This window comes from Pteropus medius, unplaced genomic scaffold, assembly GCF_902729225.1.
Source record: "Pteropus medius unplaced genomic scaffold, Ma_sr-lr_union100, whole genome shotgun sequence".
NCBI classification, from domain to species: Eukaryota; Metazoa; Chordata; class Mammalia; order Chiroptera; family Pteropodidae; genus Pteropus; species Pteropus medius.
Window position 1 is genome coordinate 2810462 of NW_024354911.1, and position 12502 is coordinate 2822963.

Sequence of the window (12502 nt, forward strand, 5' to 3'; positions counted from 1 at the left end):
TCTTTAAAATTTTAGCCATCCTAGTGGGTATGAAGTGGTATCTTATGTTGTTTTGACTTGCATTTCCCTTATGATTAGTGATGTTGAGCACCTTTTCATGTGCTTCTTGGTCATTTGCATATCTTCTTTGGAAAACTGCCTATCGAGTCCTTTGCTCATTTTAAATTGAGTTGTTTATCTTTTTGTTGTTGAGTTGTGAGCGTTCTATATTCTGGATACTAGACCTTATCAGATACATGACTTTCGAATATTTTCTTCCACTCTGTGAGTTGTCTTTTCATTCTCTCGATATGCTCTTAGAAGTACAAAAGTTTTTAATTTTGATGAAGTCCAACTTATCTATTTTTTCTTTTGTTGCTTATACTTTTGGTGTCATATTTAAGAAATGCTTGCCTAACCCAAGGTTATTATTTTTAATCCTAAAATTTGTCTTGCAGTTTATAGTCTAGGACCTGCTTTCATGTATATTACCTCGTTTATTAAATGACACGTAAAAGTTTAAGACACTTAAACTTTTGAGATTACATAAAAGAAAAATAATCTTACGTTAAGTAATTAGTAATATGCCTAGCCCCCAAACCTATACCATATAAGTAGGATGACTTAGAATTTATTGTCTAAACCAGAACGTATTTGAAAGGAAAAGGGGGTGATATTAAACATTATGATAGGGTAGTGGGCATGACTAGAACTATTCCAGGCAAACTGGGACGTATGTTCTTCTTACATATAAGTAATGGAGTCTCAAATCCCAATGTTGGTCCACCATTAAATTGCTAAACCCTCACCTATACTAATGGGGGTGAGTAAAGTAGATAATTTCTAAGGTTTCTTTCAGCTCTGCCATTCCAGAACTTCATGACATGTAGTCAAGAATTGTAGATTAGTGCTGTGCTGTTTTTGACCTGAGAATTTAATGTCTTTGTTAGAGACTATTAGTGTGGCCTACAGCACATGAAAGCAGAAATAAGTCTTGTTTAAAAAAAAAAAAAAAAAGCAACCCCTTCCATATGTCAGGGAAGGCAAGTGGGTGCCCACTTCTCCAGAGTGGTTCCCAGAAACTTGCCTCTGGGGTCAGGTAGAGTCCATCTAGTTCTGATAACTGTCTATAACCAGCAATTCTTGGTGGAGTTCTCTAACTTGGGAGTTTAGGAAGACTAAGAGAACTTGGGGAGGAGTAAATTCTGTGACTGAACTACTACAATATTCCATTTGCCTCTGTAGCTATTGCTGTATCTCATTTCTTACCTTCATTGTCAAACTTTTTGAAGTTGTCTACACTCAACGCTTTCCATTTGCTCACCTCCCATTCTTTTCTCAACCCACAGACATTTGATTTCTGACCTCTTCACTCTGCTATTAAACCCCTGTCAAAATCACCAGGGATCTCCTTGTTGCTAAGTCTAATGGACATTTTCAGTCTTCCCCTGATTTGAGTTCTTTGCAGTAGTTAGCATCATTGACTGCTCTCCTAAAATTCTTTTTTTCCTGAGTCTCTTTGGTATCATCAACTGCTGTGGTTTCTTCTGTTTTCCTAGCCACTGCTTCTCAATTTCCTTTGAATCATTCCCTTCCTGTGTGTATCCCTTAAATGTTGGTGTACCTTAGAGTTCTGTCCTTGGCCTTTGACTCTTCTCATGCTATATGCTGTCCCTGTACCATATCACCCATTATTGGGACTTTAATTACTGTCTGGTTATTGATGACTTCTAAATCTCATCTCTCTCTCTTGAGCTCCAGATCCACATATCCAGTTTCCCACCAGGTGCCTTACAGCAGGCCCACTCCTAACATGTGCATGGCCAGGGCAAGAGTACACACAGAGATCCCTGATCTGTTCTTTTTCTTCCCACTCCTCTTCTACCCCATACTGTAAGGGGCTTCTCAGGTCCACATGTATAAACATCTTGGCCTGAATTTCCAAGCTCCATCCATTCTCCTCCCAAACAGCCACCTTTTTTGGCCACTCCTTAGGCCTAGGAGTATTGCATGATGGCAGAGAGGTCCATTCTCAGGAGGGCAGACCTGGGGAAGAGGCTTGTCTATGGGCTGAAAGTAGACTCAGGCCATTCGAGAGGAAATTTTGGAATCCTAGGAATAAGAAATGAAGCAGGTCTGAAAATGGGGATGTGAGCTCTGAATAATCATGTCCCTTTAGCCCCACAGAGAAAGGCTTGGCTTGAGGAGAATCAGAGTGGGGACTATCTAAAGTGTGGGGTCTAAGGCAAGGCCCCCAATTTTCCAAGTCTAAGGATTTTAACTGCTCCCATAGGTACCTTAAAACCAACATGCAGACCTGAATTTATCATCTATCTCCTTTTTCTCCTCTAGAACTGCCTACCCACAACCTCTTCATACTCTTCTATTCCATATCTCAGCAAATAGCACCACCAAGCAATCTTTTCCCTTAGCCATAAACCTGAAAGTTGGACCTATCTCCTAATTATCTTATGATGTCTGTCTTCACCTTATGACTCCACTTGCAATGCCTTAGTTTGGATTATCATCATTTATCAACTGCTCTCACTCCTACCATAAGCAGTTTCCTGCTTAAAAGTCTTCATTTGTTTTCCATTGCCCTTAGAATAATCCCAGTTCCTTAGGGCAGCAGTCCTTAACCTTTTTGGCACCAGGGACCACTGCTCTTATGAGAATCTAATGCCTGATGATTTGAGGTGGAGCTGAAGCGGTGATGCTAGCACTGGGGAGTGACTGCAAATACAGATGAAGCTTGCTTGCTGGTCCGCTACTCACCTCCTGCTGTGTGGTCCCTAACAGGCCATGGTACTGGTCTGTGGCCTGGGGATTAGGGACCCCTTATGCCTTAGGGCATAGAAAGCACTTTGGGATCTGGCTCCTGCTTATCATTCTAAATCTATCATCACTTCCTCTTTTTACATATATGCTCTATCCAGTTGAACTATTTGTATTTCCCTGGATGGGCCACACTTATCCACACTTCTTTGGCTAATTATGTACCTCTCTCTTCACTGGAATGACTTTACTCACTAATTAATCCCTTTTCTTCCTTTATACCTCAACCTACGTGACACATTTAGAAATTCCTGTGCTCCCGTTAGTACTCCCTGCCCCAACTTTCTTTTTAGGGGACCTTCTTATGTGCTCTCATAGTACTCTGTGCTTTTGTATCATGCTAGTCTGTAATTCTGTTTTCCTCTCTGGAATGTGAGCAGCTTGAAGGCAGGAACTCTGGAAAGAAGATCAAAGAACTATGGAAAGAAGATTCTATTCATATATACTTTTTTAAAACAATACTGGTTTTTAATGTAATTAATAAGCAATTTATATGCTACAATTACTATAAGGTAGAGGGGGATCTGAAATCAGTTTCTAGTTTTTGCCAATGACAATCTTTTAATAGGAATGACTATGAAAAGTGCCTCTGTTGTGATGAGCCTGGTTTTCTCCTCTTCCAAGCTCTGTGGAACCTTTTCTGGATGCCAAGATGTTGTGTCCTGGGATCGTTATGCCCTAATGGCATGGCCTTATTGCCAGTCTTGGGTTAATTACAACCTTCCACAACTTTCACTTTAATGTTAAAATAAGTGCTAATTCTATTGCTGTTAGGTGGCTTTATTTTCATTTAATACTCCCTGTAAAATGCTGGTATCCTGCTCCACTTATTAAGCTGGGAATTTTCTCACTTTGTGGGACACTAATGGCATCTGAGTTCTGTGTCTCTAAGTCTTGAATTCTGCCCTTTTGTATTCTTCAGCATGCTGAGGCAAAGGGAGGACTGCTACAAACTCCCTTTTTTGTGGGTGTAAGCAAGATGTAACTCTGATTGGGTTCCAAGTTGTAAATATGAATTTCCCCACTGATTACCAGTGCACATGAAATTATAATTTTTTCTGCATAAACAACCAATGCCCCATTCTAAATGTCTGCCTCTGTTTTTGGGAAAGTGGAAGCTAACTTTTTCTAGGGTAGGTGGGTGGAGGGGGTGGATGTAATGCCCTTAAGGAGCTCCATTTCAGGATGACTTGAGATAAGAATTTTTTAAAAATTATAAATTACACTCAATTTTCCTAACAATTCAGAAGTATATACAGTCATGTACTACTTAACGACAAGGATATGTTCTGAAAAATGTATCGTTACGCAATTTCATCATGTGAACATCAGAGTACACTTACATAAACCTAGATTGGACAGCCTACACCACACCTAGGCTATATGGTATATACCACCATCATATATGCTGTCCACCTCTGGCTGAAATGTTGTGATGAGGCACATGACTTGTAGTAAAAAATTAAAATCTTCACCTACTCCTATACTCCCTTTCCATATCTCCCTCCTGCCCCCAGGTAGATATAGCACAGTTTAGAGGGTATCCTTCCAGACCTTTCTCCAGGCAATTACCCTTCCCCCCCCCACCACCAGAACATCACATATGCAGCTTATTTTCACAAAAATAAGATTGTAGCCTTTTCTTGGAGCTCTTTCCAGGTCAGTAGCTATTCATTAACTTTTAGCAACTGCATCCCATTCTATTAAGGTGCTTAAGGCTTCCAAAATGAACTAATTTTATCAAACCAGGAAGGCTTTCAGTGTAATGTTAAACTTCTCTCTTGCTGCTACATAGTTCAAGGTGTTCCTAATTTAACCATTACAAACATAATATTGTTTGAGATGTACTAACAGACCAAGTGAGGCTGGCCTTGGTAAAGCTGGATGTTGGCCAGTTACTTGTGTTTAAATATTTGCTACTTAAAAAAAAAAATCTTTTTTCATTATGGTGGCTTTTGAACATACATAAATGTAGACAAGATAATAATATAATAAATCCCTATGTACTATCACCCAGCCCCAACAACCACCATGGCCAATCATGTGTTAATTTTAGGACTATCAACCAGTTCGGATGCACATCATATTTTAATTTCACAGCAATTTTGTTAGCTCTTATCTCCGGCTTAACTAAGTTGCATAGCTTGTTATAAATATAAACAAACAAACAAATAATGAATAAGTTCAACTCAGGATTCACCCCTGAGTCTGATATACCAATGGCTCCAAAACCTGGGTGTGCTCCTAATAGATGCCAGGGCCCCTCCAGACTTAGTAAAACTGAATCTCTGGTGGTGAAGAAGGGAAGAGTCCCTGGAAAATGAAGATTTTATAACATTCTTCGACTGATTTTGAAGAGCCAAGTTTGGAACCATTGTCCTACTCTATGCTGCCTGCCCAAGCAGTGGTTCCCCAAACCAGGTGTCAGGCTTCAAAACCTTGTAAACTTAAGCTCCAAGATTCCTCATTACACTCACTCTTGGCCGTAAACACCTTTCTTTCTTTCTTTCTTTTTTTTTTTAAATCAAGACTACCAAAACTAAAATGCCACGGGAAGAGAGAGGCACTTTCCTCAGTCCCGAGTACTTGGGGGCGAGGCGGCGGCGGCAGTGAAGCATAGACTGGCTGACACTAACCCCCAAATGAGCCGAAGCCGATAACTCTGAAGATCAACCACGAAGGGAATCTGTTTCCTTTATCTGTCCCGGGGGCCTGCTTATTGAGTCCCACAGCTGCGACTGATTAAGGATGGGATCCACGTTACCAGCCCCCACCCCACCGCTCAAAGTCCCCTACTCTTGCTTCTAGACTAGCGCAACGGGGACTGGAGGAAAAGACGGAGCTTGTCATCAAGAATGAAAGAGCGGAGTCCCCCAGGCATCTAATCCGGGGAGGGGTAGGACCCCAACTCTAATCAGGTCGCCCAGTTGCGGTTCTGGAAGACCGCAAGCCAGGCCTACCTCCAAGCTCTCAAACTCAAATTTCCCGGGCGCCCCGCCCCGCCCCGCAACGGCTTGCTCTCCTGATTCCAAGGCGTCGCGCCGGAAGTGACCTCACGACGGTGGCGTAAAAACGCGGTGCGCTTCCGGCGGCGGCGGCGGCGGCGGCTGGGGCGGTCGGGGTGGACGTGGAGCAACCCCTCGGTCTCTGGGTCCCGTTACGTGGCCGGTTGGTCTGGCGTGGTGTGTCGAAGAGGCGCGGGCCCGACAGCGTGGAAGTGGGTACGAGGGGCGGCGGCTGGGCGTTTGTGGGAGGGGGCTTCCGGAGTTGCCAGGCGGGTTTGCTTTTAGGCTTCTGGGGTCCAGGCCTCGTAGACCTTCATAAAGGCGGGCACGAGCTGGGGGCCGCATCGGGCACGTAGGGGGCCGGGTACTAGGGGTTGCCTCGGGGATATGGTTTGAGGTGAGAGGCGGAGGATGGTGGGATTCTAAACAGTCTGGGAATTGAATGAGGTGTGCGGAATTAGAGGCCTAAGCTCTTGATTTAGCCTTGTTGATGGCTGCTGCAGCTCGCCCACTCATTGCTCGGTGCCTCAGTTTCCTTTTTCACAGTAGAGTAAGGTGTCAGGGAAGACCACGAGTGCCACATCTGTGTGCCACTGATAACTTGAGGACAGAGGTGAACTGGAATCTGAAAGGGAAGGGTGGCTGGAAAATTAATGATATTTGTCGGAGCCTAGCGTCTGCTGAATCCTGGGGACGTCCCCTAGATTCTTTCTTGATGTTGGTGTAAGTCTGAGCTTATTTTAAGTACTCTTTGCGTGATATTGATTGAATTTATCAATAATTGATTGTTGAAGTGGTTAAAGTGTATTGGTGTGTGGAAGACATAGTCCTCCTGCTTGGCCAACTGGTTTTCAGTAAATTTCCCACTTCCAGAATTAGGAATTGTAATAATCCTCTCCTTTGGTAACAGATGAGGAACTCGAGTCCTAGAATGGTTTTTGTTCTCTTCCCTAGACACAGACATTTCATTCTGCTGTCTGTCGTTATTGGTCTCAGTCCCATCAAAGTAACTGTCTTTGAGCAAGTCCGTATTTCAGCGGGAGACTTCAGATGCACTCCAGTCTTTTTTTAGGAACAACAAATTAGGTGTACTGAGCACAAAACTCCTATTTGTTGGTTTCTCTGTATGAAGTGAAGATGATTACAAATAATGTAACTTTTTGATTACTTAGTATTTTTTGGTGGAGCTTCCTTGTGTGCTTAGAGCTGTGGGACTAGCAAAGTTTCTCTCAAACTTTTTTGACTGGTGACCCACAGTTAGATACATACTACATCTTGTCAGTGTGCCTCTGCATGCACAAGGTATGTGTATACACACACACAGGGGACACAGAGATTTTCCCTTGCTACATTTGATGCCCTCTGATGTGCTTTAATAGAAAAAAAAAAGTTGATCGTAACTTACTAAATTGACTCTGACTGCCAGTGGGTCTGATAGCTAAAGATCTGTAATTTGAAAAATATTAGACTAGAAAATGTTTAAGATTCTTGTGAATCCTGAGATTCTGTAATTAATACAAAGTGGAAAATATCATTTTCCTGTTTTCTCAGCCAGAGTAGCAGGGTTACTAGAGTTCTTCTAAATTCAGCTAGAACAACAAACAGGACAGGACATTCAAATGATAGCTCAAAGGAGTATAGTATCCATAGTGATACTGTGTCATTTTTTTAGCAAGGCATTTGTTAAGTCTTTTATGATGGCCTGGTGGATGAGATGGAAGAATGTGCTAGATTGTGGTAAAATTAGATGGAGTCATGACTTAGAGTATCTGTGTCTGGAGGGGTTTGGTTTATGGACACAATTTACAGCTTGGATTCAGGTGATCTGAGTTGAGGCTCTGTTTCTTTGTTTATACAAGGTATGTCTTTGAATCCTTACCTGGAAGATGTACTTATCAAATTTGTTGCCTTTATGAAGTGAAGAGAGAAAGTACCATCTGGATAATCTCAAGATTTTCCCAGTGCAATTTAGTGAAATGGAAGGGTCATATACATGTGAGGAATTTTACTTGGGTCCAAAAAATTCAGTTATACCAGTTAATGAAGGTAGAGATGTGGAGTCTCAGTCCTCTGCATCAGTAGTATTGTTAGGCTGTGAGAAGAACTGATAGGATCTGCAATAGTAGATTACATTAGGAAAATGTAAGAATGAGAAAAGAGGATTGGCTCACACCTGGAATATTAGGTTTAAGTCTGGGTACTCTACAAGAGTAAATTAATTTGAGGGTAGAAGTTAAAAGGAGTCCGAATTCATCGCATTTTAAAAAGTAATTTTTTATTGGCTGTCTGAAGATATGATGGCATTGCTTTGGCATGAGTGATTCTTTTTCCCCTTGTCATTTCAGGCATATTCAGTGTGGTCTTAAAACATTTTTGCTTGAGAGTGTCCAAAACACTGGGAAATCTGTGTCTCTTACACACTCTTAAGTTGGCATCTGAAATTTTTCAACATAAATTTAGGTAGTTTAAACATTTAATTTTAAAGTTTAGGATGTAATTTCTGACATAAATATTGACTTTTTAAAAATAAATAGAAAGTTTTCTAAATACCATAGTAATTTTTAAAAAATATATTTAAAAAAACTTGCTAAGATATGTATAAATGCTTATTATATTACTTGATTTTTCAGATGTTAAGCCAATCTTGTGTTCCTTTAATGAAACCCATTTAGTCATGGTGTATAATAATTTTTATATGTTGTTGAATTCAGTTTGCTAATATTTTGTTAAGAATTTTTGTGACTCTGTTCATGATGAATATTGATTTGAGAATTTCTTATAATCTCTTTTTCTGGCCTTAGTATCAGAGTAATACAGTTGATCCTTGAACAATATGGATTTGAACTGTGTGGGTACACTTATACACAGATTTTTTTTTTTTTTTCTTTTCAGTTATTTAATTTTTTCACTATGGCCAGCCACGGCGAATAAACAAAGACACTCCGACGGGTTACAACAAAAGGTTTCCAGATTTTTTTTTTCTCAAATGCACAGTTGGCCTTTCTTATCCCTGGGTTTCACATCCGCAGATTTCAACCAACCGTGTTGTGTAGGGTCTACTGTATGTATTGTTTCATGCCATTTTATATGAGATTTGAACGTCCTCGGGGGTGTCCTAGAATCAGTCTCCTGTGAATACCAAGAAACAGCGTTAAGCTTTTTGGGAATCAAAAGTTACACGTGGATTTTTGACTCCAGTTTGGTGGGGTTGGTACCCCTAACTTCTGCATTGTTCAAGGGTCAACTGTACTACCCTCGTAAAATTTCATGGGAAATGTTCCTTCCTTTTATGTTTTCTTGTATAGGATCATTAATTATTTCTTTCTATATGTTTGATAGAATTTACCAGTGAGGTCCCCTGGGCTTGAGCTTTTCTTTGTGGGAAGATTTTAAATCTTCTTTACTTGATATAGAGCTATCCACATTTTTTTATTACTTCTTAAGTTAGTTTTGGTAATTTGTATCATTCTGGGATTTTGTCCATGTCACATTTTTCCTTTTTGGATTTGTAGCCATTCTACTTTTCTCACAGAATTTTGTCTTAAAGCAGAAGTCAGCAAACTTTTTCTGTAAAGGGCTAGATAGTAGGCTTTGTGGGCCATGTGGTTTCTGTCATAACTACTCAGCTCTTTCATTGTAGTGTGAAAACAGCCACAAACAACAAGCAAACTGAGTGCGGTTGTGTGCCCATAAGACTTTATTGGTAGTGAGCCAGATTTGGCCCATGGGCTATAGTTTTCTGACCCCTGTCCTGAAGTAATAAATTTTATGGTTGCAAATCTTTCATTGATAATCTAATTATCTAGGCAGATCAGGTTTATGAAAGAGAAGCGTAGAAATTGATTCCCTTGCTTGCATATCTTTGTGTACCCCTAGGGATATGTGTATTCTAGTTTGAAGATTGGGACTTCACTTCTAAGATGTTTTAGAGGTAATTTAGGCATTTTTGTAGTTCTGTTTGGGTGAAAAGGGAGGTGGCCCTCAGAGTAGGATTTTCTAGGGCCATAACTCAAGTCCCCTATATGGCCAGTATTCTTTCCGCTAAAAAGAGACATATGAAATAAAATTTGCCATATGGTAGAAACTCTATAGACTATCTCATTTAATCTTTACCAGTGGTTCTGTGAGGCAGTGATATAATTGGTATAATTCTCATTTTGTAGCAGAGACAGTTGAGAGTCAGAGTTGGGTAATTTGCTCAGGTAATAGTGCTGGTAAGTGGTAGAGTCCAGAAGCGAACCTGGGCCTGTGGGTTCTGACTTCAGAAATCCATGCTCTTTCACTATGCTGCCTTTTATAGAAGATAGGGACTTAGTAGTAGGGTTGTACTAGATGTTTTCTTTTAAGATCTCTGCCATTTCCAAGATATTTGATTCTATAAATACCTTTCCAGATGGATGCACAGAAAAATACCTAGTTTTTCAAAAATTCATAACTAACCACTTACTCATCCACAGCTATTGATTATAATTGTCCTTAGCAGACCAAGGAGTTGCCCCTTGGATCTGAATGCCGTTAAGGTCTGTCTGTTATGGCAGTTGAGATGGAAGTTAGGAGGTCTAAAGTTGGCAAGTTGTTTATTTGTAGTTCACGGATCATTTGGCAACTGCGCAGGTGTATAACACGTGGAAAACTGTTTACGGCTATCTGGCATGGTTATCTAAAGGCTTCCTACAAGAGAAATGATACAGTAAAGTTTCATATTTAGTGTGGCATTTTGTAGTCTGGAAATCTTGATAGTTCAGCATTTGAACAAAATAGTTTTGTATCTATGACTTCCCATGTACTATGCTCAGCATAAATGGGTACATTTGTTCACAAAGGCATATACAAAAATGTTTAATTCTTTATTCATAATAGCCTCTAAACCGTAAATAAGCCAACTGTCTATCAACAGGAGAATAGATAAATCCATTGAGGCATAGTTTTATAGTATGAGAAAGAATGAACTATTGCTATATGCAACAGCAAGGATGAATCTCATAGGTGTAATATTGAACAGAAGAAGCCGGGCACTTTAAAAGAGAACCTTTCTAATTTCATTTATATGAAAATCAAAAACAAGCTATCCTAATCTTTCATTGTAGGTACCAGAATAATGGCTACCTTTGTGGATACACAATGGAACCTTCTGGGATGTTTGAAATATTCTGTGTCTTGATTTGGGTGGCAGTTTGTGGGCAAATTAATATGTAAAAATTTATTGAGCTGTATATTTAAAATATGTAGACTTATTATAATAAGTTATACCTTGATAGAAAAGTAGAAAATAAAAGGCATCAAAGATTGGTTCTTTGTAGCTCCTATATTTCCTTCTGCTTCAGCTGTAGCTCTTCTTTTAACCTGAAGGGGTTAGCCCTGTAATTGATGAAGCCCCCTTCCTTAGGGTGTTCATCTGATTAGGAACCCAGATGCTGGCACTCCACTTGTTTTAGATTTACTGTTTTCAGTTAATAAAAGAATTTTTTTTATAGAATACAGGCATGCCTTGGAGATATTAGGGGTTTGGTTCCAGGCAACTGCAATAAAACGAGTATTGCAGTAAAGTGGAGGGTCTTGCCTTCAATTTGTAAAAAATGCAACATCTGTGAAGCACATTAAAGTGAAGCTCCATAAAATGAGGTATGCCTATTTGATGAGTTTTGAATAATGCGTTAACGTTATATTTTACTTAGAGGGAAATTTCTGACAGTAAAAGAAAAGGGCAGTTTGTTACATATTGAGTAGTTTAAAATTTTTTTCTATTAATATAGAACTAATTTTCTATTAATATTGAAAAATATATACTTCGAGTAATCCACAGTTTCAAACTATTAAAAATTCTACTCAGTTATTATTATAGCTTTTCATTCTTCATCTGAACATCAGAGTAGGATTATGATGAGTATAAATAATATGAAAAGAAATTCATACTTTTTGATATTAGGTAGACAAAGGCTGATCTGGAAGGGGAAAATAAGCCTAAAATATGTATAGTTTGTTCTATTTACTATCATCAGTGTTTTGGTAATTGTGTTGCATTGGAAATTTACCTGGTTTCCTAAATTCTTAGAGATATACTGATACTCGTTGCAACTCAGTGTTGAGTACATGAAGGTTCGTTATGCTATTCTGTCTACATTTGGGTATGTTCAAAATTCTCTATAATAAAATGGAAAAAAAGTCTTATGGATGACCCTGCTAATGCATTGTTTCTTTTATCTTCTGTTCTGTCAGGATAGTTTTATGATACTCAGATCACTGGAGAACTACCTGAGTTTGTCTTTAGGTTTTTGTGTTTCTGATGGGACATACTCTTTCTTACCACAGGAGTGCTTTTTGGATCCTTTATATGCTTTTTTTAATTATTATTTTTCCTTTTTTAGATGATATTTAACGTAGGTATATTTCTGAAATTAATATTTGAAACAGCTCAAAATACTATTCTGTTCATTTTTTATTTTTCATGGAAAACACTAAGCCAGTGTTTCATTTTGTACTTAATATTACATGTTACATATGTACTCATTTGCTATTTTCTGATTTCCTTCTGTGCATAGGGCCGTGTTAGATTTCATATCTTATATAGGATTTTGCATAGAGAATGCTTAAAAAATATTGTATTTTTAGAACCATTTCCAGAAGAGCCAAGACATTTAGATATAAATATTTAAATACTCTAGATTTTGAGTACTTAACTTTTG

At 39.1% G+C, this 12502-nt stretch overlaps 1 protein-coding gene across 3 annotated transcripts in view; it reads left to right on the top strand.

Moving 5' to 3' along the window:
- The first annotated feature begins 5883 nt into the window (after positions 1-5883).
- The window catches only part of EDC3 (enhancer of mRNA decapping 3), a 62139-nt gene continuing 55520 nt past the window's right edge, over positions 5884-12502 (top strand). Inside the window, exon 1 of one of the 3 annotated variants that reach the window (XM_039856635.1) lies at positions 5884-6009. The gene's annotated coding sequence lies outside the window, so the exon portion shown is untranslated. Of the gene's footprint in view, positions 6036-12502 lie in introns of all 3 variants that reach the window. The other 2 variants (XM_039856634.1, XM_039856633.1) reach the window with 2 other exon arrangements.